Genomic DNA, 27,088 nt, shown 5'->3' on the forward strand with positions numbered 1-27,088 from the left:
ATTAGTCATCTCCCAGTCTGATCGCTTCCCATTCAACTGTACACTTAACTCAAGTTGGGGTCAAAATCACCCCCAGATTTAGAAGGGCCAGAAAAATGCCATCCCATCCTAGAGCATTGTTCTTCAATCACACAGTTCCTCTAAATATAGTTGATGGCCTTTGAGATGCAAAATGCATCACCTAAATGTAGTAGAGGTCCCTTTCACTGCATTGCCAAATCTATTTAGCAGAATCTTCCTGGAATAATCTGTCCCTAGACCTGGGGATGCGCAGTGATTTTAAGCATTTTAAGCTAACGATAATGGTTAGTGCTGAGAACAGATGTACCTGGCTGTGATGTGATCTATTCCAGTAGGCTTTTACGAGCTGTTCATTCCTATTGACTTAGCATTTTATGTCTCTGCTTTTGCCTGGTGTGATGGTTATGTAGGGGTGTCGTGTGTGTATTTTCCTGATGTGTGATGGCAGCATGGGGGGCTGTGTGTATTTTTTCAGTGCAATGGCTACACAGGGTGTTGTGTGTGTGTTTGCCTGGAGTTATAGCTGCACGTGTTATTGTGTGACTCTCCCCCCACCCCCTGACTTGATGCCTGCTGGCAGGGTCCTATGTGTATCTTTTTCTTAGTGCGATGGTTGTACTCATTGCCCTGCTAATGATGGACATTTCTAGCGATTATCTATCTACAGGGTCCTGGGGAAAGAACTGCAGTAAAATCAATAAACGGTTCTAGACAGAGCCTTGTAAACATGAAATGACACCCCTGCATAAATGCCTTTTCCTACCATAGCATGTTAAATCCAAGTGCTGTTACCTTATTGGCATTGGGATAAAATTTCTATGGTCTCTCCATCTCTTCCATATATTGCAATCGTTTGGGGGAATTTGAGATTACTGCTGGTTGGAGGGCTTTTACACATGAATCTGTCTAATGACATTTTTCACTACATTGTCCTACGCATCACCTCTTATACTCCATCCTGCCTTGCTCTGGTATAATAGCTGATACTCTGAAAGTGAACATGCCTTTTATTTATTCCTGCAGTCTCATCAGGCCCTCCCCACATGCCCACTACATCACACACACACACACACACACACACACACACAGAGCGCCCCCTCCTTTATTGCTCTCTAGTCTCTGTATCCCTCCTGTGTTCACCAAATGGAACTGACAAAGCAAAGAACCAATGAGGTTAAAGTCTTTTGAAATCCCTGGAATACAGATGAGCTGGGAGGCATCTGGAAACAAAACCAGACACTTGAAATCAAAGAGACAAGTAAATTACTATCCTAATCTAGGAAGAATAACTAAAGGTGTCAGTGGGGTTCCATTGATAGCACTTGGCCCTGAGCCAGAATGCCAAGGGTTCAAACTCCACACCAGTTTTGGGCTCAGGCCCAAGACTTGACACCGCAGGGTGCAGCAGCATGTGCAGCAGTGTTAAAGGTGTCAGCCTTCTGCAGAGAGGTTAAGTCCAAGTCCTTCTGCCTGTTTGTCATTATACCCCAGAGGGATGCAGAGATAACCCTCGCTTCCTCTTCAGTGCCTTTCTCAACAGGACAGACTGTGGGGGAGCCAGTGCTCAGCAGCAGTATTTACTAATATCAGTAATGTACAATTAGTGAAATGCCCCTTTTCTGATAAGGCTGCTTGAAGAAATAAAGTATGTGCAAGAATATCCAATTGCCTCCCCCCTTCTCCCTCCAAAAAACCTGATGGTTTTCCTAAAGATTCTTCCATCAATGCAAAGAGCTAAGTTTGGAAACCTAAAACCACGTGTCTAAATGAAAGGAAATGTTTTCATTGGAACAGCTTACATGTCTGGTACGCTTGCATAAAAACTATTGCATAGCATTTTAGAGCTAAAATTGCTATAAAATGCTTAATACAGTAAGAATAATTATGAGATTTTGCACGCACAGCTGGTATACAACTAAAGTCTCAGCCACAAATTCAGTGAGGCATGGGAAAACCATTTATAAAAATTCCTGGTATGCCAATTTAACTCACCATCAACAGCCCATCAACACTTCTCCATTCTTTAGGTGGAGAGGGAAGATATTTACCTACCGAAAGCTTTATTTCTCCTTTTATGGCTGTCATTAATACTGGATTCAAGGAATTCTAGTCGTTACTTGACAGTGGCAATATAAATAAATTTTAATAGGACACAACTGACCTGAACACAAAGCTTTTCCATTGAGCACAGTAGGGACAAATACAGTAAACAATGAACCAGAAGACCAAACTATTAAGTTTGGCTGCAGAACCATCCCCTCTTGTCCTTCCTCTTTCTTCTATTCCTTTACCTCTTCTCATCTCCCCTCTCCTTTTCTAAGATTCAAATCCTTGAGTGACTTCCTAGGTACTCTGAACGCCTCTGGTCACAGCCCACCTGGCCTTGCCTTCTCCTGGATAACACCCCAAGGACAGAACTCTACTCTCTCCTCAAATTATAATGGTTCTTTCTTCTCCATTCCCTTCAACATCAGCTAACAATTATTTAAAAAGGAGCTAAGTAATTTGGATGAGCTGTTAATGGTTAATAATAACTCAATAAAGATTATTTCTTGATAAAAATTGAATTAAAAGATAAGGAAGAATCTCTTTATTGCGGCTTTATAGGGTCTATGGAAAATGCCATAATAGATGAGATGACTGTCATCAGAGGCATTGCTGAATGCTTCCTTGCCATGGCCTTGGTCATAGAAAGAGAAGCCACAGTGGATATATAGGAACCCTCTGGGAGATAGTGGGGGACACAAAGGCAGCGCAGTACAAGATAAAATGAACTGGACCAGAGTCAGGAAATCAAAGTTTGAATATCAACAAACCTTGCCAACATGTGTTTGAGTAAGTCATTATATTCTCTTAGCTGAGCAATGAGGCCCTTGGATTAGAAAATCTCCATGGCTCTATCTAGCTCTGAAGTGAAGGTTGTGCCATGGCTCTCTGACTGAAGATCAGTTACTGCTCCTAGTTTAGCTGCTTCCTCCAGCTAAGAATTAGTGGCTCTGAGTATAAATGGCTGATATTCCACATGGAGCCATCTAACTGAGGGAGTACTGATGTCCATAAGTCTTAAGCTCTTTGCTTTCTACCTGCATATGTGACTTCTGAGTTAGCTCCTCGAGGTTATTTTCTTAGCATTTTGTTTTTCCCTGTTTCAACAAACACTTAATGAATATTCTCTATATATGAAACACAGAACTAGTCATTGAAGACAAGGCAGAACAGGACACCATCTATGTTTCCTAAGAAGCCCAAATGAGTCTACTGTTCTTGTCCATTCTCTCTATTTCCCCTTCACTTCTGTGCATTACCATGTATATTTCTAAAACTATGAATGTAGTATAGAAAAAAATAAGGGGAATTAAACTTCTCTAATCTGTGCCCAGTTCAAAGTGCTGTTTATCATCAGCAAAAGACTATGATAATAATTGAGATTAAAAATTACAGTCATTCAAATGTGCACTTCAACTGTACAAAGGGTATTTATCAACATGTATTTTGAGGTACATTAAGAACAGCAATTTGGGTGGCAAGACGATTATAAAGGCAAAACAATCCTTCTGGTAGTAATCCTGATAAAACTGTAGGATAAAATCAATGAATAGTCTCTGGAGAAGTAAGAATACAGAATATTTTTTTTAGTATTTTTTTCTTGTTAAGGATTTTAGGTTCTTATTCCTTCAAACTTTCTTCTTGAATTAATACTAGTAACTGCAACTTATTGAGTGCATATTAAATCATAAACACTTATAATATAATATTGCATGATAAGAAAATGATTCTGCAATATGGATATTATTACCCTCATTTTACAGATGCGAAAACTGAGGCTGAGGAGGGTGAAATAATTTGTCAAAGATAATACAGTGTGCAGAGGTGGGATTTAAACTTGGGTTTGTCTTTGTCTGTGAAACATAGTTCCATAAACATGTCTTGGTTCTGCCAAATCTATTCAAAAATAAATAATCCTGCTTGAATGCTTTGTTAACAAACAAGGAAAACAATCTTCATATTATTTCTTCACATTCATTCATTGCATTACATATAGTATGATGAAAACAGGAGATGGTTAAGGTTTTTCTAAGAGTTGGCTGCCTTTTCATATTTATTTGGACTGAGATGAATAATTAAATTTGGGGCTCTCGATCAAAGAATGAGCTATTTGCTGTCTGCATAAGTATTTGTCGTTAATTGATCAGACACGGATAAGGTGTGTTATTACAACTATATTTTGAGGTATGATTTACATTGTTCTACTGCATATTACCCTGTGCTGTTTTTCATTTTCCTGCACTTTGGACTTTTTGTTTTGTTTTTATGAATTTAGTCACAGTTGGTTGTGTTTTGAACTTTGTAAAAATGTAATTCTAAGAAAATTAAAAAAAGAAAAAGAAAATATTTTCAAAATGATGTCAAAATCAAATCTACCCCTCACTAATTTGATTTGTAGGAAATGGAGAGCGAAGTATTGTAAGCAGAATGCTTTTAAATACATCCTAATTACTTCAATGTGCAAATGCATTGACTAAATCAAAGCATGCATTTAACACTTTGCACTTCAACTGTGCTTATTCATCTAAGTTCTATAGATAGCAATTCCATTAAAAAAAAAAGAGATAAACTTCACTATAGTTAGTCATTCTATAGTTACCTGGGGAAAACAATCATTCTTAAATTCAAGCTTACTTCTCAAGTCTGCTCACTTTTGGACTAATGCAGAAGATCATTAGTGCAAAGAATACAAAATAACAGATAATTAACTGCAGTTACTCAAGTTTTCCCAATTGATCCTATCTTTCTATTCTCTTCTGCTTTTAGTGGGTGAGGTGAGGGGTGGGAATAGTGAAGCCACACAGGATGAAGCAGACAGACTGAGTCCTGAGGAATGATGCCATGGACTGGAGGGAATCCACAATTGAGGCTGACATGGAATTATCATGCCAAGGTTACTTAGGGCTTGTCTGGAACCACCTGCATCGGAATCTCCTGAGGAATATGTTAAAAAGACATTTCAGAGTCTCACCCCAGAGCAACTAAACTGAATGAGTATCTCTTGAGGTGGAACTCAAAGATTTACATTTTAAACAAGCTTCCCAAGTAATTCTTATGCTACTGAAGCCTGAAAAGCACTGGCTTATGCAGTTCTCTGATTCTACATCCAGGGATAGCCCTGCTAGTATATCTTTGTTCCTTCTGTCCCAGTTGTCAAGATATATGTGCAAGTACAAATAGCTGACCTGGGAGGCATTAATGGTAGTGACAATAGCCCAAGGGCTTAGACAGTCATGTTTAATATGCATGATGTCATCTGATCCCTACAATAAGGATTGTGACTTAAGTATTATTACTATTCCCATCTTTCAGATGAGGAAACTGAGGTTCAGAGAGACGTAGTAATTTCTTGTTGTGAATGCCACACTGATTATTGCAAGAGCTCCCAAGTTTTAACTCTAGCTCTTAGCCTTGTGGAAAAATACGTTCTTGAAAGGTGTTTACTTCCAAAGATATTCATGATTTGGTGATAACATCATTGTAAAGGGTGTTAAGTACCTAAAATAAAATGATAACATTACTGTAAAGGAGGTAAAGTGCCTAAATGCTAGTAAAATTGGTTATTTATTATAATATATAGAATGTGGGCATTTGTATTCAAGTAACTCTTCTCCTCTGTATTTTTATAATTACTAAAATCATCTAAACTAAATTGCTGATCTTTGATTAATTCATTCAACAATTATGCACTTTGCCAAAACCTGAGGTATAAAAGATAAATAGGACAAAGCCTCTGCCTTCACTAGGTTTACAGTTCAGAAAAAAGAGATGAACATGTATACAAATGGTTCTGGTTTACCTTGTAGTCAGTGGAGGCTTGAGTTGGAAAGAGAATTGTTCTTCTCTGGGCAGAAAGCAAAAAGGGTGTGGTCTGGAAATTTTTAGTTACTCTAGCACTTTGCCATTGGCCAGAGTGAAGAATTTTGATTTTTTAAGATTATAGTTTTACTTATATAGTTTTGTTAGAAAAAGGGCAGACTGAGTTACTTGTGTACTTTGGGCTGATAAAACTTTATGTGGTTTATTCTTTCTGGCATTCAACCGGGTTTCTTTTTTGGCTAAGTTCTGGGTACAAAGCCAAGTTAGTCACTGTGTTTATTCATTCTTGCATAAAGCAGCTGAAATTTTCCTTCTGAGATGGGTGCCTGATAAACGTTATCAGGAGTAGGTCATGCCACTCAATAAAAGTGACCTATAGATACATATTGGCTACGTCCTTTACTTTGTTTTCATCTGTTTCAGTTACTCAGAATGCTATTATTAGATTATGAAATTTTTACAATATGAGAAATTTAAAAGTTGAAAACAAAGAGTACTCAAGATTTCTTCCCTTGTGATAAGCTCATATACATGCAGATGTGACCTGAGCATATTAATGTCAGAGCTGATTGATGGACTAAAAAAATGAGGTTCTGGAATGTCAAAGCGCAGGCTGATAACCTAAGGCAAATGTTCAAGAATCCAAAAAAAAAAAGAAAGAAACTCTGGAAAACACTGAGCAATAGAAAGTATATGATATGATTTAGAAAATATATATCATATTTTAGATGATAAGATTCTAAAAATCGATATCTCAAGTACTTCAAAAGCTTAATAAATTGGAAAAGGAAGACATTTTAATCCCTTTATGAAGTGATAAATAATAGACATGTGTTCTTTTCTTAAGTTGAATTATTATCAGATTTGGAATTATTTTTATTTACATTATTTACTGTTTGCTTAAAATTTTTTACTTTTCTAATCATTAGAGTATTTTCAGAATATTTAGAAAATTTAAGAAAAAGAAGAAATAAAATATCACTTAATTCCATCATACAGAGGAGGTACTAGTATTATTTGCATTTTAATGTATTTCCTTTGATGTAACCAAATACTTTCATTCATTTTTCTATTGATAATTTGGGACCATGTTAAGTATACAAGTTTCTTTTGGATCAGGTATTTGCAGTTACAATGTTTCATGAACGTTTCCTAGTAAATTAATATTTAAAAATTAATAATTATGTAGTTAATAACTTTATACAAATAATATATACCTATGTTCCATAATTTGCTTAATAATTTCTTTGAATAAATATTTAAGATTTTCTCTTCTTTTACTTTTATAAATGACATTGTGATGAATAGGTCTTTGTATACAAATCTTTGTCTGAATTTTGGGTTCCTATAGATAGATTCTAGAAATTAAAAGACTGGGCCAAAAGATACATTTTTAAAGAAAGTTTCTTGATAATGTAATGCCTATTACTTCGCAGAATTTGGTGTCAACACATGAATCTCCACAATTATTATTATATGAATGACAGTTTTACTGTACATTTATCAGCATTAAAGGTTACTGTTTTTATAAATCATGTCTTTGAGTACTAGTGAGTTAAAATATTTTTTCATATGTTTATCAGACAATTGCATTTCCTCTTTCATAATTTTTCTTTTTATAATCTTTTAGATTTTTTTTGAATAAATACACATCTCCGTACCTTCTTATCTTTTGCTTACATTTCATTTCTGATGCTGTCACTGTACCCTAGACTCTCCTTACCTAATCCTGAACCTTGACATCATGTCTGCCTAGTCTGTAGTTCATATTTCTTCCATTCTGATCCATTCTGTATGTTGCTGCCTAACAGTACTTTTGAAAATACTGCTGTTGTCATATCAGTCCTGATTAAGATCCTACATTAACTCCCACTTATTATTTATCTATTAGCTAAATTCAACTGCCATCTTCAGGGGGAAATTAATCCCATTCTTGGTTATGTCCTTATGAATTCTGTTGATTAACATAGGTTATTGAGATACGGAACTTATATGTAGTTAACTTTTTATATCTGAGTATATATATATAGACACACACACCCAGTATTGAATACTAGATATGAGTGTTGAAAGGGGATTTCTAGGGTTTGAAGCCCAACTTTTTATGTTTATAAATGAAGAAACTAACTCAAAGAGTTCAATAAATTACTCAGAGTCATAGAGCTAGTTAAATGATCGAACTGGGACTAGAAACCAAGTCTTCTGATTCCTAGTTCAATGCCTTTAAATGGGGAATAATAAAAAAATCATTTGTATAATTTAAAGAATAGAAACAGCTAGGAAACCCATTTAATTTCAATTTGTTCTTATGTACAAAAGATTGTTAAAATCATGTCACATAGAAGGCTTGAGTGTTCTTATAAACACGAATAATATACTTATAAATTGATCAAATATGTCATTAAAATTTTCATAAAATTTGCACATCAGCAAATGACCCAGTTTATACTAGTTTGCTTTCTTCTTGTTAATCTACATTGTTTTATTTAATCTGCTTTGCTACAATAGAAGCATGGTGTTTTTATTCTAGCATGTTGCAGATCATCATTAAGTTTCTTGCTAATATCTAGTGGTATTCAATGGAAAATCCAATTTTCCTAGCAACTTCTATAAAGAATTTCTTCTGACAATAATTGGGGATTATAAGAACTACCCTAAAAAGAACTACATTGATGTGCCTCTATTTAAATAGTAAACAACACAAACTATTTTGTAGGAGAATGGGCTGTGAGACTGGGAGTTGCCAAATATACTAATTATTTAGAGGGATAGGGTAGGGCAGAAGGGGTAGATGTGGGAATAGCTATGACTTGAACTAACTTGGATAGAAGCTCATTGATTGTAAAGGGTTGATTTAAAAGCATGTGTTTGCCCAACTTAAGTATTGACAGAAAAAGTATTTATTAAATCATATGGCAGTTAAACAGTTACAATATCCAATGTTTAAATGAATAGGTGGGGTCATCCGGTGCTAGAGGGACACTAAAGAGATCTTAGCTATGTTTTCTTTCTCTGTGTGCATGTGTGTGCACACAAAATAGGCCTATTCATTTCATACTTGACACACATTTTTAAGCACCTACCAGAAGCTCTCTATTACTGAAGAAATGATCCAGCTTTTTGTGATTATCCTCTCCACAGCTATCTCACAGAGATGGATAATAATCTATACCTGACTAATGCATTCTAACAAAAACTGAGAAAGTGGGTAGGTGGAGAGGAATGAAGCGGCACCCTAAATTTCTCATTTCATGCAGCATATGATTTCTTTAATAGCAATAATTAAAAAATAGCCTGAATGTTTTAAAAAATAACTGCTATTTTGTCTAATATTATTTTTTAGTATTTATTTTATCTACTATTACATCTACTACTAATTATATATACTATTTATTATTTTCTAGTATTCTTCATTATTAGAAGAATAAACTTTGCTTTAAAACTTCTAAATTGCTATACTGATAAGAAACAAATAAAATAGTCATATACCATAAGAGGAACAGAGAGAGAACCAAGGAGGCAGAATAACATAGAAAATACTCATTTTTTACAACAATAAATATTAAGTCAATTAATTTATTATTAAAATAAAAACCATAACATAGGCTTACAATTCCACAAAATCTAACCATACAGCAGTACTTTAAGAATACTAGTTCTGTAGTGGAGAAAACTGAATTTAAATATTACTTCTGCATTTACTAGTCATCACCTCTTTCCTAAGGAGAAATTTACTTAGCTTATTTATATAAATTTCCTAGTTTATAAAACATGAATGAAAGTAACTGACTATATAGAGAGGGTTGAATAAAACAATATCTATAAAGTTCAGTGCCCAGCACCACTAAATAATCAATAATAATAGATACTATTTGTAATATTTGTTTTAAAATGGTGTATCTAAATGAAAGAGAGGTAAAAATCAAAGAAGCATTATACAAGATATACTGATAAGTGAAAAAACTGATACAATACAAAATGAAAAAATCTAAAGAGGCAGAGTGAGACTTAAAAAGAAGAAAGTAACCATTTCTGCAAAGAAACTAAAAGCAATGAGGAGGGCTGAAGCCATAAGCCTACTGAAATCCGGATAGAGAAGCACACAGAGGTGGCTGGGAATCTAGGTCTTTGGAGTAATGGGGCCCAAAATGTTCCATATGAAATGGTGGACCTGAGTCTGTTTTGCTACTTCAACAAGAGGATGTAAAAAATATGGCCATGTACTGCCTGGGGCAATATCTTATACAGAGCTGCAGGCACTAAAAGGGGAAGGATTAAGGTATAGATTCAGTCTCATGATCAAATATTCTTAAAGGTAAGCTAAAGACACCATTATAAGATTTGGATTGGGACTAGAAAGCCAGGAATGCGGATAGAGGCAACTGGAAAACCATCAGTCAAGGAGGTATGAAAAAATTAAAAGAGAGAGAGAGAGTGCCAAGAGGCAAGACCAAAAAGCCTTATGACCAACATTAACCTACAAAACAAAATTCTAAAACACAGCAAGGGAAGTTCATTTCTAGGTATTTTATTCTTTTGATGTGATGGTAAATGGAATTGTTCCTTAATTTCTCTTTCTGATCCTTTGTTATTAGTCTATAGGAATGCAAAACAACCACAAAATTAATAACTGGAATATTCACTCCAGATAAATTTGATTTTATAGAATTGTCTGATAATGATTTCAAAATGAGTATATTTGCAATGTTCAGAGATAAGTAAGACTCATGTGTAAAAAGAACAAGAAATTACTGAATAAGAATAGACAACAATAAGAAAAGAATAGGTGCAGAAAATAAATCAAAAATCTTAAAAGTGAAAAATAAAAGTACACATAAAAATACAATAGGTAAGATAATTTAAGACTGGGCAATTTTAAGGAGAGGATTAAGTGAGTTGGAAAGTGATATTAGGGAATTCACTCAGAAAAAAAAAATCACAGAAAGTAAAATATGTTTTAGGAAAATGAAAGAGCAGCTGACATATGGTAAATTGACAGGGAAACACCAATAGATAGCTATTAATATTATAAGAATCCCAGAAAAATAAAATAAAGGTAATGAAAAAGAAACAACAGAAGAAAAAAAATACCGAGAATTTTCCAGAATTAGAGTCTTGAAATTAGAAAATATATCCCTGGTTCATGACTGATAATTTAAAATAAATCCACATTGAGACACATTTCAGAGAAACAACAGATAGTAAGGATATATAAAAACTCTAAGAAGTTACCAGAGGGAAAAGGCCAAGTACTTAAAAATAATTGAAAAATAGATTGATAGTAGACTTGTCTTATGTAATGATAGTTAACAGAACAACAGTCTAAGATGTAGTTGAGAAATACCTTCAAATGCTACACAAAAAACCCAGATAATTGTTATTTAAAAGATAAACACATTTTTAGACATACATAGTAGAGAAGGCAATGGCAACCTACTCCAGTGTTATTGCCTGGAGAATCCCAGGGACAGGGGAGCCTGGTGGGCTGCCGTCTATGGGGTCGCACAGAGTCGGACACGACTGAAGCGACTTAGCAGCAGCAGCAGCAGTGTGCCACCCAGGGCCCTCCCTGGAGGATTATGAAAAGATGTAATTCAACAAGAAGGAAAGTAAATCCAGAAAGGAAGCTATAGGATCTACAAATAATAGTGGGCATAGTAATAACTTAAACATATGAGTAAATACAATTAAGTATTGATTATAAAAATAAATGATAATTATCTATTGATATGATTAAAAACAAGTAAGTAAACTAAAACTCCATTCAAAAATTATAATAATGAGATTGATATTTAAGAAGTGGATAAAACATGCTAGACACTTTTATTTCTGCATGAAGGAGTAAGTCACAAATACTAAAAAGTGGATTTTATTTTTTACTAGAAAAATATGTAGGTAAGTACACATTAAAAATTTTTAGTATGAGCACTGAAGATAAAGATAAGCCCCTATGAACTTTAAGCCCAGCAATAAAATCCATGTACTAGATCAGAAAATAATTTTTTAAACTTTTTTTTCAATCAAAACTATATAAAACACATCTCATTATAATGCAATTGAATTCAGAATCAGTAATAAAAATAGAGCAAATACATTTTTGCCATGTAGAAACATACGATGGTTTTATTTTGGCTGTATTGCATGGTATGTGGGATCTTAGTTCCCTGACTGGGGATCAAACCTGTGCCTCTGCACTGGAAGCATGGAATCTTAAACACTGGACCACCAGGGAAGTCCCTAGAAACATACAGTTCTAATTAAGGGTTAAAAATAAATCAAAAGAGATATTACAAAATACTTAAAATTAAACAAAACTATATGTCAAGACATGTTATGCAGCTAATGAGACACCTGAATGAGAATTTCAAGACAGATTCATTTGAAAAACAATAAAAAGTATTAAAATTGAATGAAAAAAAATCAACTCAGGAATCTAGAAAAAATGATCTAAATAATAAAATAGAAAGAAAAAGTAATGTTGACAAAAGCATAAAGTAATGATATAGAATGCAAAGACACAATCAAGTCAATAAGCAAACCCAAAAGCTAATTTTTGGAAAAAGTAAATAAAACACAAAAATGTCTAACAGCCAGTAAAAGAAGAGAAGAGGTTAATATAAATAATATTAGGAATAAGAAGAGAACACATCTAAAGATAAAATTAAATATCATAAGAATTTATGAAGAGCTTTGTGCAAATAAATTTGAAGTGTAGATTAACTGTTAACTGTATATTTTCCAAAAACACCTCCTTAAAATTGACTTAAGAAGAACTATAACACTTGAATAAACCAATAGCTATGGAAGTAAAGGAACTGATGATAATAAAATATCTACCTTACACTACCTACCACCTACTAATACAAAATATTAGGTCCAGATGATTTTAGAGGTAAATTTAACCAAATCTTCAGAATAGGTAATCTGTATAATATAAAAATAGTTATAGAAATAGAAAAAAATAAGAGAGAAATGTTGCTCAACTTACTTTGCCCGGCTAGTATCACCATAACACCAAATCTCTATAATAAAAATTTTAAGAAAAGAAAAGTAAAGACTAATCTCCCCATGCAAACATGTATATCAAGTATCAGCAAATTAAACTCAAGACTGGATTTAAAAAACACACCAGGACCAAGTAAAAAAAATTTTTTTGTAGGAATGTAAGAAATGTTGACTATCAAGAAATGTTTTAATATTATATAAAATACTAACATATTAGTGGGAAATTTTATCATATTATTGATGCAGAAAATGCATTAGATAAAATTCAATGAGTATTCTTTTTTTTTAAAAAATATTTATTTATTTGGCTGCACTGGCTCTTTAGTTGTGGCAAGCAAACACTTTAGTTGTGGCATGTGGGATCTTGTTCCCTGACCAGGGATCAAACCCAGGCTCCCTGCACTGGGAGCATGGAGTCTTGGCCACTGGACCACCAGGGAAGTCCCGAATATTCTTGATTAAAAATACTTAGCAAACTTTAAATAGCTGATGGGAACTTTCCAATAATAATTTTGATTTCTCGAAATCCCAAGCAAATATCACATTTCCAGAACATTTCCATTAAAGAATGAAACAGAGCATTCCTAATGTCATTGCTTTCACTTCACACTACATAGAGGTCTCAGTAATGCAATATGACAGGAAAAATAAATTGAATTGAAAATTAATTGATAAATTGGAATTGAAAATTAAGAGATAAATTGGAATTATTTGCTAATGATACACATGTCCATGTTGAAAACCTAAGAGAATTTCAGTTTAGCCAGTGTAACTAGTAAGAGTTCAGCAAAGCTGTTGAGTATACACCAATAATAACAAATAAGCAATAAATTGCAAAGCAGATTTTATACATAATATCATGAAAATTAAGTTATATGAGAGGAATTCTAACAAATTAGATCAAGCAAGACCTTTATGGTGAAAATTATAAAACATTATTAAAGAACTGTTTGGAAGAGCTCATCAAGTACAGCTCTCAATGTTAAAGACACAATGTCATAAGAATATCCATTCTCCCCCAGATTACTATCTAAAGTTAATGTAAATACAAATAAAATTCAACAGGGCTTTTGCTAAACTTGACTAAACAACCCTAAAATTTACACTGAATTGCAGAAGGCCAAGAAGAGCAAAAAGAATTTTAAGGAAGGACAATGTAGAGAGATTTACCTTACCAAATAATAAGAATATTATAAATCAATGGTAATTAAGGCACTTTGGTGTTAGCACAAGAATAGAGAAACAGTCCACTAGATGAAATAAAGATACTAAAAACAGATTTGATGTAGGTGAAAGAGGCATTACAAATTAGTGGGTAAGCATGACTAATTTGTTAAATGGTGCTGGGATAACTGGGTTACCCACATGGAAAAAAAATAAAACAGGATGCATGTAAGATGCCATACACAAAAACAAATGTCAAAGAAGATTAGAGATCTAAATGTAAAAGAAAAAACTTTAAAACTGTTGGAAGAAAATATAGGAAGGTTTCTTAAGGATCTTATCATATTGAAGGGTTTTTTAAAATGACATAAGAGGACAAACCATAAAGGAAAACATCAATAAACTTAACTGCATTAAAATCAGAAGATTTAAAAATAAATGCTACTATATACAGTTAAAAGAGAAAGCTAAAAATTGGGAAAGAATATTTGCAATCTATATTGCCCAAAAGATGAGAATCTAGAATATTACAACTACAAAACCAAAACCAAAAGCTGTCCAAAACAGTAGCCAAACAAATAACTCAATCAAAACATAGGTGAAGATACAAACAGGTAACACACATGAATACACATGAGGAAATCCCAGTGGTTTATAAGTGAAAAATTTTTTAAATTATATGTTATTCAATCCCCTCAGTCTGACAAAAATGTAAGAACCTTGGTCATTCCAGATGTTGTGAAGCATATGGAGAAGGTCTCATAGACTGCTAATGAGAATATAAATCGATACTACCACTTTAAAAAGAAAAATTGTGTAATTCTTAGTAAAGTTATTAAACTTTAAAAAATAAGAAATTATTTAATAAAATTTAAAAATGCATTTTTTTCTTACAGTTTAGCATTTCCTCCTTTGCTTCCAAACATGTACAAAAATGTTAACTACAATTTTGGTGGCAATTGGGAAATACCAGAAATAATGTCTAATAATTAGAGACTCAGATTTTAGTGACACATACAGTAAAGTTCATTTTATATAACTCATAATATATGGCTTATGTAAAACTAATTCATGGTGATAGAAATCAGAAGAATTATGCTGTTTTTAGTCTTTTGTTAAAGATTAAAGTTTTGGAGGATATAGCCTGTAAGGGGGCATGAAGGATTCTCCTAGGTATTGTGAATGTTTTGTATGTTGGATTGAATATTGTTGCATGGATGTATATTCACATAAAATCTCATCAAGCTATACAATTAATTTGTGTACTTCACTATCATAACTTAGAATAATACATGATAAAAACAGGTTTGGAAATAAATTTTCCACATTGAGGTTTGTTTAACTTGGTGCTGGATTCTTTTTTGTTCACATTACAATTCATACTTTTATATGTTTGAAACATGTTACATTAAAAAATGACAGGACAGACTACTGCTTTTCCTAACTAGAATTGATCAAGGTAAAAGAAAACACTAGTGTCATCTTTTCCTCTTCACTGTCCCTGACACTAGGTCCAACTGTTCCAGGAATCAATAAACACTTCACAGCCAAGTGTACTTACAAAGTGATCATTTAGTTGAATCAGAGAAAAACTTTCAATTCACTTTTTGACTATGTGTAGAATCTAGGCTTAAGTGAATGACCAGCATCATATAATACAATGCTACCAATGCATAAAGATCAGTTATCCATTTAGATGTTTCAAACATGAAGTGGGGGATTGCCAAGGATTTTTTTGATGTGAATCAACAGGTGGTTTGGCATTAATATTGCTATTTGTTCCTGGGCTGCACCTCTGGTTTCAGAAAAGAAAAAGAGACAATACCTTTTCAATGCTGTATTTCAAGGTAACCATATGGAAAGCAAGGTTTTATTCCAGCCAATTCTCTTTCTCTTAAAGCGCGGAGGAAAAGTGCCAGCTATTGCTACTCTCGCCACCAGCCACGGTACAGATGTTTGGAAAATGCAAAAACAGAGAAATGAAACAAAAAGGAAACCCTCAAAAATAAGTTTTGCATAAATGAAAAATGGAGTATATAACTATTATAGCTGCAAAAAGGTAAATGCATTTATTTTTTCCCATTGTGTTAAATGGAAAGAACCCAAACAAACAAAAACATTGATGTTTTAACTTAATGTTTTGTTGAAACCGATGATTACAAGGACCAACTCGTATGTGGCTAAAAATGGGAATAAAAAACAGATTTCTTTTAATCTGATAAGATTTTTTTTTTACCTCAGAGAATTCTAGAATATGACCTACTTAAATGAATACTTATAAAAGAAACAGATTCATTTAAAAATTCATGTTTTCAGGTGCCAAAATGGGAAAAGAAAAGTGTTTCTATGAAATCTTATAAGAGAAAAGAAATAATTGAAATTATGATGGTTCCTTATACAACTCAGATAAAATATAGCTTGGTAAGAAATGTCTCAAAACTGTTCAACTGTACATTCCTGAATTAGCTTAGCTAATTTACAGACAGTTTTTCCAAAAGCAAACATCCTGTTAGATTTAAGCACGCCAATGTAAATTATTCTTTGTTTCAAAGAAAAAGTTTTTTAAAAATTATGTAATTTCTGAGAGAATATTGGCTGGATTGAAAGACCAGGATTTAGGTCTAGCTCTGCCACAGTCCTGTTGTGTTTACCTTTGTTCCTGTTATAAAACAGTTTTGGTCTCAGTGTCCATATCTGTGAAGTGGACATGTGCCACAAAGGCGTAGCCCTATCGCCAAGCTCGTTTCCAGCCCCACCATTCTATGAATCTAAGGAAATCACTCCAGCACAAGAGTTTTTGTTTTCTTCCTTCCTTTCTTGCTGTCTTAAAATAAACAAACAACCAAGTAAGTAAGTAAATGTATATTAAAAGCACATACACTAATCATCTATCTCTCTAAACAGGAAGAGAGAACATTTTTTTTTTTGTTATCATTATCTATTCCCTAACGTATATTTAAAAAGAGAGTTCCCATATAAAAAGATTTTTATTTTTTCCTGAATCAAAAATAGCATATCATTTCTTTGCCATTTAAGTTCTGTGAAGAAAGAAAACAGAAAATCTTTACAGAAATCATATTAGGAACTTTAAGAAGAAAAAAAAAAGTCACTAAAATTTCTTTTAAAATTCAATGGTTTGTTTAACATGTTTTCTGTGACAGAAGATATAATTGCCACTTCAAACTACCTTCACTTCCTTTTCCTGGGGCAATATTCTTAACTGTGTAAAACACAAGACCCTCTTTACATACCTTTCCCACCTTTCTTCTGAGGTAAGAAGGCTGAGGTATAGATTACAGTCTGAGATACCTAGGATGGGAATTAAACATTTCATCTGGGAGACAGGATTGTGATCAGTTTGCCAAATCTACAAGAAATTAAGCCCCATCACCACTTTGGCAAGAAATTTGAGTTCTCGTGGCTGACCAATGATCATCAGTTTCACACAAGACTTTTAAAAATGAAAGCACCTGGGGCATCAACCAGAAAAAAAATCTGAGAATGCAGCATTTTCTGTCAACATTTAAACCAGATAAGACACAAGCAACTGCCCTTAACCCTTACAGAGAGGCATGAAAAGAATGCAGGGCAACCGACACCTCGATGAGCAATAGAAGCTCCGCTTTATGAAAAGGCCAAAGTCTTTGGGGCGAAAGCTCCATTGCTCCCAGTGCTGATCCACCTGAGGCACCAGCAGAGGCAGAATGCTTGGGGGTAACAGGCAAGGCTCCGGTTTCAGGCTCCAGCTCTGGCTGTGCGCTGATAAGCCTGGGACCCCACCAGACACACACTCAAGGAACACCAAGGGTGGGTCCCCCTGACAGGAAGGGCCTCTCAAACAGAGAGGCGAGAGTCTGAAGTTGCATAGTGTGTGAGCACTCCCTACTGGCTGCTGAAGCTGGAGATGAACCGGTGGTGTTTTAGAAAGGGCTGCCCCAGGTTTCTGTGAGGAGGCTGAAAGACACACACAGCTCTTTTTCTAGGGGATAAGGGTGTGGCTCTGATTAGGCTCAGACTGGTTCAGATGTTATGCTACTTGAGAAGCAGGTGAGGAGAGCTTACTGACAGGAAATCCAAGGACTGGCAAAAACTGTGTAAAACTGGTTGTAATTTTCATTAACTCTGATTTCAGCTACAGTACCCCCTTCTTATCCAAGGGGGCTAGGTTCCAAGAACCCCAGTGGATGCGTAAAACCATGGATTGTGCCAAGCTTCATGTCCACTATATCTTTTTTTGTACATACATACCTATGATAAAGTTTAATTTATAAATCAGGCACAGTAAGAGATTAACACCACACCTAATAATAAAATAGAAAGAATATAACAATATACTGTAATAAAAGTTACATGAATGTGATCTCTCTGTCTCAAAATATCTTTCTGTACAAATCAAATGACTTTTCCGTCTTCACTAAGCATCGTCATGCACTGTGGCCATAGCAGTTACAGTCTGAGGTGCGACAGCAAAACTAGCATGGATTTCTTTTTCCTTCTTCACAATTTCATTGAGAGAAGATTCATTCCTACCATAGATCTTAGTAACCTCAGCATACGACTTTTTTTCCTTAGTTGCAAACTTTCACGTTTTCAACAAAAAGAAACACTTTACAGCTTTTCTTTGGCATAACTGATTTGCCAGCTTTACCACTCTTATGCACTGGGGCCACTATTAAGTAAAATAGGGTGACTTCAACACAAGAACTGCAGTACTATCTCGGTCGATGTCAGAACCGAGCTGCCTACTAAGTGAGTAACTGGTGGGGTGCTCTGGACAAAGGGATGATTCACATCCCAGGTGGAATGGCATGAGATTTCATCATGCTACTCGGAACAGTGCACAATTTGAAACTAATGAACTGTTTATTTCTGAAATTTTCCATTTAATGCTTTCAGACTGCAGATGGCTGTGGCTAACTGAAACCGAAACTGGGGAAGGTGGAACTGAGGATGAGAAGGGACTTTTGTATTAACATTTTATATACAGACCTGTGTATGAGCATGTGTGTGTTTGGGGTGGCGGGGGTGCAGGAGGAAATGAATTTCTGTGTGGCTCACTCTATTTCAGTAATAGGAAATCTTGGGACAGTTTAATGTGTTTATACCATTTATGTTTTACCAGAAAATCCCATATATAAACTTGATGGAACTGCCTGATATGTTCACTATACCACTACACCTAAGCCCTAGACAGTGATCTCAAGTCTAGGGCAATGATACTGGGATAATGAATGTTCCCAGGGCTCTGCTCTGTTCTGGTTCTTCTGTATAATAAGATGAAGGTCAAAATGGCAGCCTGCTAAAAGCAGAAGCATTTCAGTTGCAGGAATAACTTGCTTGTCATCAACTTGTTAATGCATAGTCAAACATTTCTTTGACATGTACAGTATCAGCTAACTTCAGCAGATAAAGGGTCTAGAACAGGAAGATGCTGCAGATGCTTTAGCTTGGAGGAAGGCTTAGCAGAGCCAAAACGTCAGCAGGGCCTGTTTGTTCCATACTTTCCATCGGGCTCTGTGAAAGAAATGTTAGATTACTGCAATGACAAGTTTGTGACAAGCAAGTCATTTGTGCAACTGGTGCGCTCCTGTTTTTATCTGTTTACCATTCAGACTTGTGAATGCCATTTCAAGCACTTACAGGATTTCTGGCTCCCATTAAGGGGAAATGGTTTCTCCATGTTTAGAATTTTCTGCCTCAAAGAGAATTACTAAGCAATTATTTATCCCTGTGGTCACAGTGTCACACAAAAGCACTCTTGAGTTGTTTAGTTGGACTCTGAATCATGAAATGGAGTCCTGGGGACTGGATAGCTTGGAGCATCAGAAATTTCTCATCTAGTTTATTGGAATGACTACAAAGCAAGCCTGTTAGAGTCAATAAAATTGTGGCCAGCTTGAAATACCTTGCTCTTTTGCTCTAGGATCATATATCAGGGCCATATGCTTCAAGGCCCATAAACTCACTTGTAATGAGTAGATCCTGAGAAGCCAAGGCCTGACTTTGTCACAGACACTGACATGTGATCTAACATATGATAATCTTGGTGACAAGGACTGCTTTAACTGTTGAGAAGAGAACTTACATGGCCTTCTCCCCAAGTTCTGAGGGTAACCAGAGGCCCAATCCAAATCCAGAAAACGTTTTAAGTGTTTGGCAAAAGGCAATATCATAATCTAAAATTAATACTTGGGATCATCCTACCAAGGATGACTTTTGCATAGCAAAGGGCAGATTTTGGGTCAAGAATTCAAGACTGTCTCCTCAGATTCTTCATCTGAGATTGCTGAGTGACTTTTAGTGAGTCATTTTAACCTCCTAGGAGGAGGGTACAAAATAATAATACATATTCCTTGTTTACCTGCCATGAATGGGTCTCATAGTCAATGTCATAAAAGATGAAGAATGCCCTCAGAACTCAAGAACAGTATTTCCTAAAAGTCATGTATTCTCTTTATGATTTCAAATTTTGTCCATTATTGGCACTGAATTTCTAAATGATTCTAGGTATACCTCTTGAAGAACATGGAAGCATGAAGTTCTGAAGTGAGAAGGCAGACACTTAGAGTACCTAGTGAAGCAAGTCAAAGGGGGAACAGAGTTAGAGTGTTAAGAACAAGCCAGAAAGTGATGATGAAACATGAGGCAGAGCTTGGTATGGATGACTAAAGAATGTTACAGAAATGGATAATTGTCCTTGCTAAATAAAAATTTTATTGTTTATAATCATTTCCCAGACACTACAAGCATTACACAATTTACATGTCTAATATCATCTTTACAATGGCTCTATGGTGTGTGTATTATCAATTTCTTTTCACTTGTGGAAACCAAAACTTTAGAGAAATTCAAATACTTCACCATAAATCTTTAAGTAGCAAAGGTGTGAAGCTATTTTCCCTTTATCCAAAGCCCTGATACTCTCAATCACTAAAGAACTAAGGTCACTTCCACTGCCTGCAGAAGACATTTCTCCCTAGTTTACTGGAAAAGGTTTTCATCTTAAAATGTAGATATTCAAGAATTTGATATAAAAGGTCCAGTGAGATTATTCTGACTTTAACTGTGTTGCAATCTTTGTTAGGCCTCTGGAAAGCTGAGATTTATCAGGATGTCGTTCCTTTTGCCTCGACCTGCATAGTCCGACTGAAATGCACTGGGGAAGATGTGGAAGGGATTCTAACCTAATCATGTATCTTGGTGCCATGAGTGCGGTGGTGTTTTGCTGCATCTCCCTGTGTCCATGCCAACTTCTTTCTCTTTCTTCATATGCATAGCCTCTAGTTCACCCTATTCTTTGCTCCTAAATTACTTCCAGGGAGACTTCTTTTGTCACTTGTCTGCTATTGTTTTTAGGTGTGGGGGAGAGGCGGACATCTTACCATGACAAGGATTACTGAAACAGTCTAAACTTCCAACTTTGCACAGAATGTAGCCTTTGTTCAGTCTTCTGCTTTGTTTCTCTTTAATGATAGCTTTGCCACAGGTTTTCCCTATGTAACTCAGAGCTATGCAAATCAAACTGGTTAGCAAGACTGCAGCTGTTCTATCTCAAAATGAGTCCGAGAGACGGAGGCCTGAGTGAGGCACGTCTTCTGAGTATTACACATCTAATGGCTGCTTACCTTGCACTAGTGGCAAAGAACGAGCTCAGTGAGATCTGCAGTGGCTTTCCTTGGTCCGTTTTTAGTGTGTTCAGACTGGATCATAAGAAGATTTGGCTTACACAAACTTTTAGTTTCCTGGTATTTATACTTCCCCAAACAAAAGATTCTTACTTAAAAGCTACTCAAAAAGACACCATGCATCATACAGAATCATAAAATCTCAGGGCAATGTGTAAAGGATCCTAAAGTCCTGTGGTCTGAGTCTTGACCTGGTGCCTGAGTTTGTTTGCTGGGGCCATTCCATCTCTGTTGCACACCACCAGGGACATGGTGTGCTTAACCTCACAGGCAACCCAATCCTGCTCTAGGACTTCCGTTTGTACAAAATGTTCTTCCTTTTATTAAATCTTAACATGTCTTTCTGAAATTCCCCATCATGGCTTCTAGTTCTTTTTTTCTTTTTTTTTACTATGTCCTCCAATCCTGAGAACTTCTGGGAATTCGTAATTTAACGGTTCATTTAATGACAACTCTTGTGCATTTCATATACAAACAAGGGGTTTAGATTGTCTTTTTGCCTTGTGTCTCTTCCCTCACCACACAGAACTTATATACCTTTTCTATCCCTCTGTCAACCCTGGGAGAAATGAAAGGCAGTCAGTCTGCCCAATTTTATCATTTTCTTTTGGATGGAGACAACACAAATGGCAAAGCATTCTTAATCTATTTGATTTTCTGTCCTATCCTGGGGAAGATCTTTCTAGACCACCTCAGGCAGACTTGAAAGCTACAGCTATTCATAGGGTGACCATGGAGTATACTGTTCCAACAAGGCCATTTTCTGAGGGTAAAAGGACTCTATCAATAATTACACCAAGATCATAGGCATAGAACAGAAATGTCCCGGGCATATCTATACAGTACTTTTCACTTCCCTTTACTCCAACTCCCATCTCTTCACATCCTAGGTTTCTATTTCTATGTCTGCTTCTCATTCCTGTCTGTGATCACTCTTTAGCAATGGGCACATTTATCCATGCATCTCTAGTTCCTAGAAGAGAACCTGGCAGGTAGGAAGAGGTAGGCTATATGTTTTTTCTTCTTTTGAATTGGGGATATATTTTTTTTCCTCCTTGTATACTGTGGACATCTCCCCTTATTTCTTAAGCAAATACCACCAACACATATTGGTTTCATATTTCTGGAGATGAATCAGAAATACTTAGTGTCACAGGAAGGGAATGATTTAACAGAAATGAGTCTGACTTTGAATACTGAGAGCAAAAAGCAGAGAGTGAAATGTGCTAACTTTTCCACTAAAAGTCTACTGTACCTCTTTACAGAACACTGAACAATAAGTTCTAATCTCTTTGTTCACAAGTAGTTTTTTCAGCAGCTGTACCCACAATTCCAAGTTTATAGTAAATCAATTATTATAGGCAATAATGGTAACATAATGTGACAGTTATATATGTGATCATATGGAACAAAGGGTAGCATAGGGAGATTCCTGAGAATTCTCCACTAAAACATTGGTGGCACTTCTGTTGCTTTCACCTTGGCCAAGGACACTTAGTAGTCCTGGTGGCTTTTTAGCAGTGTTTGTTTCTGAGTATTAGTGATTTTAAAAAGAGAGAGAAAAAGAAAATCCTGAATCATGAGAATCACCTAGAAAAGGCGCTCCTTCCCTTCTTGACACATTTAGAATATTCCATAAAGATGCGAGTTTATCCTGTTTAGGTTTAAGAACTTTAGAGAAGACAAACCCAGATCTTCTCTTTCAGCATTTAGAAGCCTCACTATCAAGAGTCTACCTCATTTTCAAACCTAAACATGTTCCGTTGCAGTGTAAGCCTATTTCATCACTATGCGGCCTTGGTGAAGAAAAGAGTCTTATTTCTTATTTCCCATAACTTGCTTAAAAAAAAACTAGTCTCAGCTCACTATCTCAACCTTCTTTTTGTTTTTTTAAAGATGAAACAATCTCAATGTTTTGACCCCCCTTAAATATTTTTTTTGAAATAAATTTTATTTTAGTATAGCTGGTTTACAGTGTTGTGTTAGTTTCAGGTATACAGCGAAGTGAATCTGTTATACATATACCCACCCTTTTTTAGATTCTTTCCCCATGTAGGTCATTATAGAATAATGAGTAGAGTTTCCGTGTGCTATACAGTAGGTCCTTTTCAGTTATCTATTTTATATATAGTAGTGTGTATATGTCTGGAGTAGAAAATGGCAACCCACTCCAATATTCTTGCCTGGAAAATTCCATGAACAGAGGAGCCAGGTGGGCTGCAGTCCATGGGGTTGCAAAGAGTCAGACATGACTGAGTGTACATACAGTGTATATATGTCAATCTCAATCTCCCAGTTTATCCCTCCCCTTATCTCCCATTGATAACCATATGTTTGTTTTCTACATCTGTGACTCTGCTTCTCTTTTGTAAATAAGTTCATTTGTACCATTTTTTTTTAATTTCACATATAAGCGATGTCATATGATGTATGTCTTTCTCTGTGTAACTTTCTCTACTTAGTATGACAGTCTCTAGGTCCATCTATGTTGCTGCAAGTGGCATTATTTCATTCTTTTTTATGGCTGAGTAATATTACATTGTATATATGTACCACATCTTCTTTATCCATTCATCCATTAATGGACATTTAGATTGCTTCCATGTCTTTAATTTTAAATTTTACTGGGAGGGGTTTGATAACATTTTATCTCCAAGGTGTTCATATCTAATTTCAGTTGAATTTCAAACAAACATGATTAAGTGTATGATCTATGCACAGAGGAAGTAGTAGAAACATCTATATTCTTCATGTTTCTTACAAAATCAACTATTACAACTATGCTTAAATCTCAGTTTTACATTTTATACTCTCGATTAACTTTCTAAGCTCTACTTCTAGATGTTGTTTTTCTCTTGAAACTAGCCATTCTTTATTTTCAGTCCATCAGTGACATTTACCAAACCATCATAGATAATGGAAAATATGACTTGCAAGAAGATTTTAAAACAAAGTTATAAGCCTTGCTTTGTATGAAAAAAATTTATAGAGAAGGAAGACAACCTTAAAGAAAATAAAAAATGTGGATATTCATATTCAAGTATGTGGTGTTAGTTTAGTAGTTAAGACGTGCAAGGCAACATGTCTATATGAACTCAGATATGAATGATGAGAGAGTGGGTTGAGTTGCCACTTGTGATGTTTATTTTTCTTTCTGGAGAATATTAACATTACCTTTTATTTAACAACATTCTGTTGATTTTCTGTTTTAGGGAATGTTAATTTCAAGTCACTATCTTTTTTCTGAAGTGGATGGTTATATCTACGTTTTAAATTGTTGTTATTTGGAAACTGTGCATAAAAGCACTGTACTTTCAAAGCATGCATTCCCTGTCTGACATCTAAAACAGTGGTTTACAACTAACTGTTTAGAATTCCTGGTGTCCCACTGCTCATGGGATTTTGCACCACTCTTCCCTGACTATTCCTCCTTAAAATATAATTTTACACTAAAATACATTTTTTTTGAGATTTTTGAAATGCTGCTACCAATGATTTAGAAAACACTGGATTTGTTAATATTGGAAAACATGTGTCTATTGATTAAGGTAGTAAAAAAACAGAATCCAGATGGCATATCATTTCTACATTTTTCCATATTGACTACTGAGAATTCTGAAGTTCTTAACATCAAATAAGTAGTTTAGAAATGGTTTTTGTTTGCTTGTCATTTGAGACAAAATCAAAAGTTCTGTCATTTACATGGAGTTAGATCATAACTCTAGCTTTGCCTTAGTTCACCAAAGCTCTCATTGGACTCAGAAAGAAGACAAGGTGTTACACAGCATGGCCTTAAGATGGTTAATACCTAGAGTCCTGGTATTGTCAAAAGATTGCCAAATAAGTTTTACCAAGGCCTTCCTGGGACAGTTTATTGCACATAGGTTAGACTTCCATGTTTATAACTTGCAGATAGTATTATTGCTGCTGCTGCTGCTAAGTCACTTCAATTGTGTCTGACTCTGTGCGACCCCATAGATGGCAGCCCGCCAGGCTCCTCTGTCCCTGGGATTCGCCAGGCAAGAACACTGGAGTGGGTTGTCTGACTCTGTGCAACCCTATGGAGAGCAGCCCACCAGGCTCCTCTGTCCACAGGATTCTCTAGGCAAGAATACTGGAGTGGGTTGCCATTTCCTTCTCTGTGATAGTAGAATTAAATGGTTGTAAATGGTAGTCTCCCAAATAGTGAGTTTCATTTTGGCAAGAAGAGAGAGTGAAGGTAAACATAAAGGTATCATCACTCACAAACCAGAAAGGTGAGCTAGAGCATAACTATGTTTCTTGGGTGATCAGCCACAGGGCACCACTCTTTTTAAATCGAACTATAGTTGATTTACAATGTTTTGTTAGTTCTTGGTGTATAGCAAAGTGATTCAGTTATGTGCATATATATATTCTTTTCCATTGTGGCATATAATAAGATATTGAATATAGTTCCCTGTTCTATACAGTAGGACATTGTTTATTGATTTTATATGTAATAATTTGTATCTGCTAATCTCAAACTCCTTATTTATTCCTCCCCCACCCCCTTTCTCCTTTGGTAACCATAAATTTGTTTTCCAGGTTACAGAGCACCATTTATGTAAGAGTCTGAATTTCTATCATGACTTTAATTTTGAATTTCATTGAATGTAAATATAATAATGTTGTTATTAAGCAGCTCATTTATTAAATTTATAGAGAAACTTTCTCCAAAATAGTATACTTAGTCTAATCTATTATTTCATCTAATCTATTGTCTATTTTGGCCCATATATTGCTTTTACAGAATTTTGTTCTATAAAAATCTACATTATATATTTTCTAAACAGCATAATCTATTCTTACACCCAAGGTATTCCACTCCCAACATTCAGTTCCAAGAGATTCACAGAAATAACTCAACATTCATTACTTTGGGGTACATGGATGGTCTCTGGGTCTATGACTGCTAGTTAAGCATGTCACTTCTGAGCCACTATTACATAAGTAGAAACTGCTTTATAATTATTGGGTAAGAGAACACTTTCATTATGGAGGAACATATGATTATCTCAAAAGCAGTGGATTTCAAAAGCAATGATCCCCATTCTCATAAATATTCTCAGAAATTCGGTATTATTTCCCTCCCTCTACCCTTTTGAAAAGTAGATCTCAAAGTGAGTACTGAAAGCACTCCTTTGGTAGTAATAACACCTCTTACTTTGAGTTAAAAGTTGGCAAGCAGATTTTTAGGAAGGTAGACGCAGTAGTCATTATAAAATCATTCAGTCACTAATAAACTAAAAATAAAAATAACAATTTATTGGCCAAAAATAAAGGAGGGCAGATGTCTGAATAAAGGTAACCTTGTAACTGGAACTAGA

General features: G+C 35.1%; 1 protein-coding gene across 36 annotated transcripts in view; it reads right to left on the reverse strand.

Annotated features, from left to right (window-relative positions):
- Positions 1-27,088, reverse strand: part of ZBTB20 (zinc finger and BTB domain containing 20) — an 846,256-nt gene that overhangs the window by 235,330 nt on the left and 583,838 nt on the right. For 4 of the 36 annotated variants that reach the window (XM_043474930.1, XM_043474950.1, XM_043474928.1 and 1 more), the window contains one exon: positions 15,881-15,980. The exons of 29 other annotated variants lie outside the window; for them this stretch is intronic. The gene's annotated coding sequence lies outside the window, so the exon portion shown is untranslated. Of the gene's footprint in view, positions 1-12,874; positions 12,909-15,880; positions 15,981-27,088 lie in introns of all 36 variants that reach the window. 3 more of the 36 variants (XM_043474945.1, XM_043474927.1, XM_043474939.1) reach the window with 1 other exon arrangement.

This window comes from Cervus canadensis, chromosome 7, assembly GCF_019320065.1.
Source record: "Cervus canadensis isolate Bull #8, Minnesota chromosome 7, ASM1932006v1, whole genome shotgun sequence".
NCBI lineage: Eukaryota > Metazoa > Chordata > Mammalia > Artiodactyla > Cervidae > Cervus > Cervus canadensis.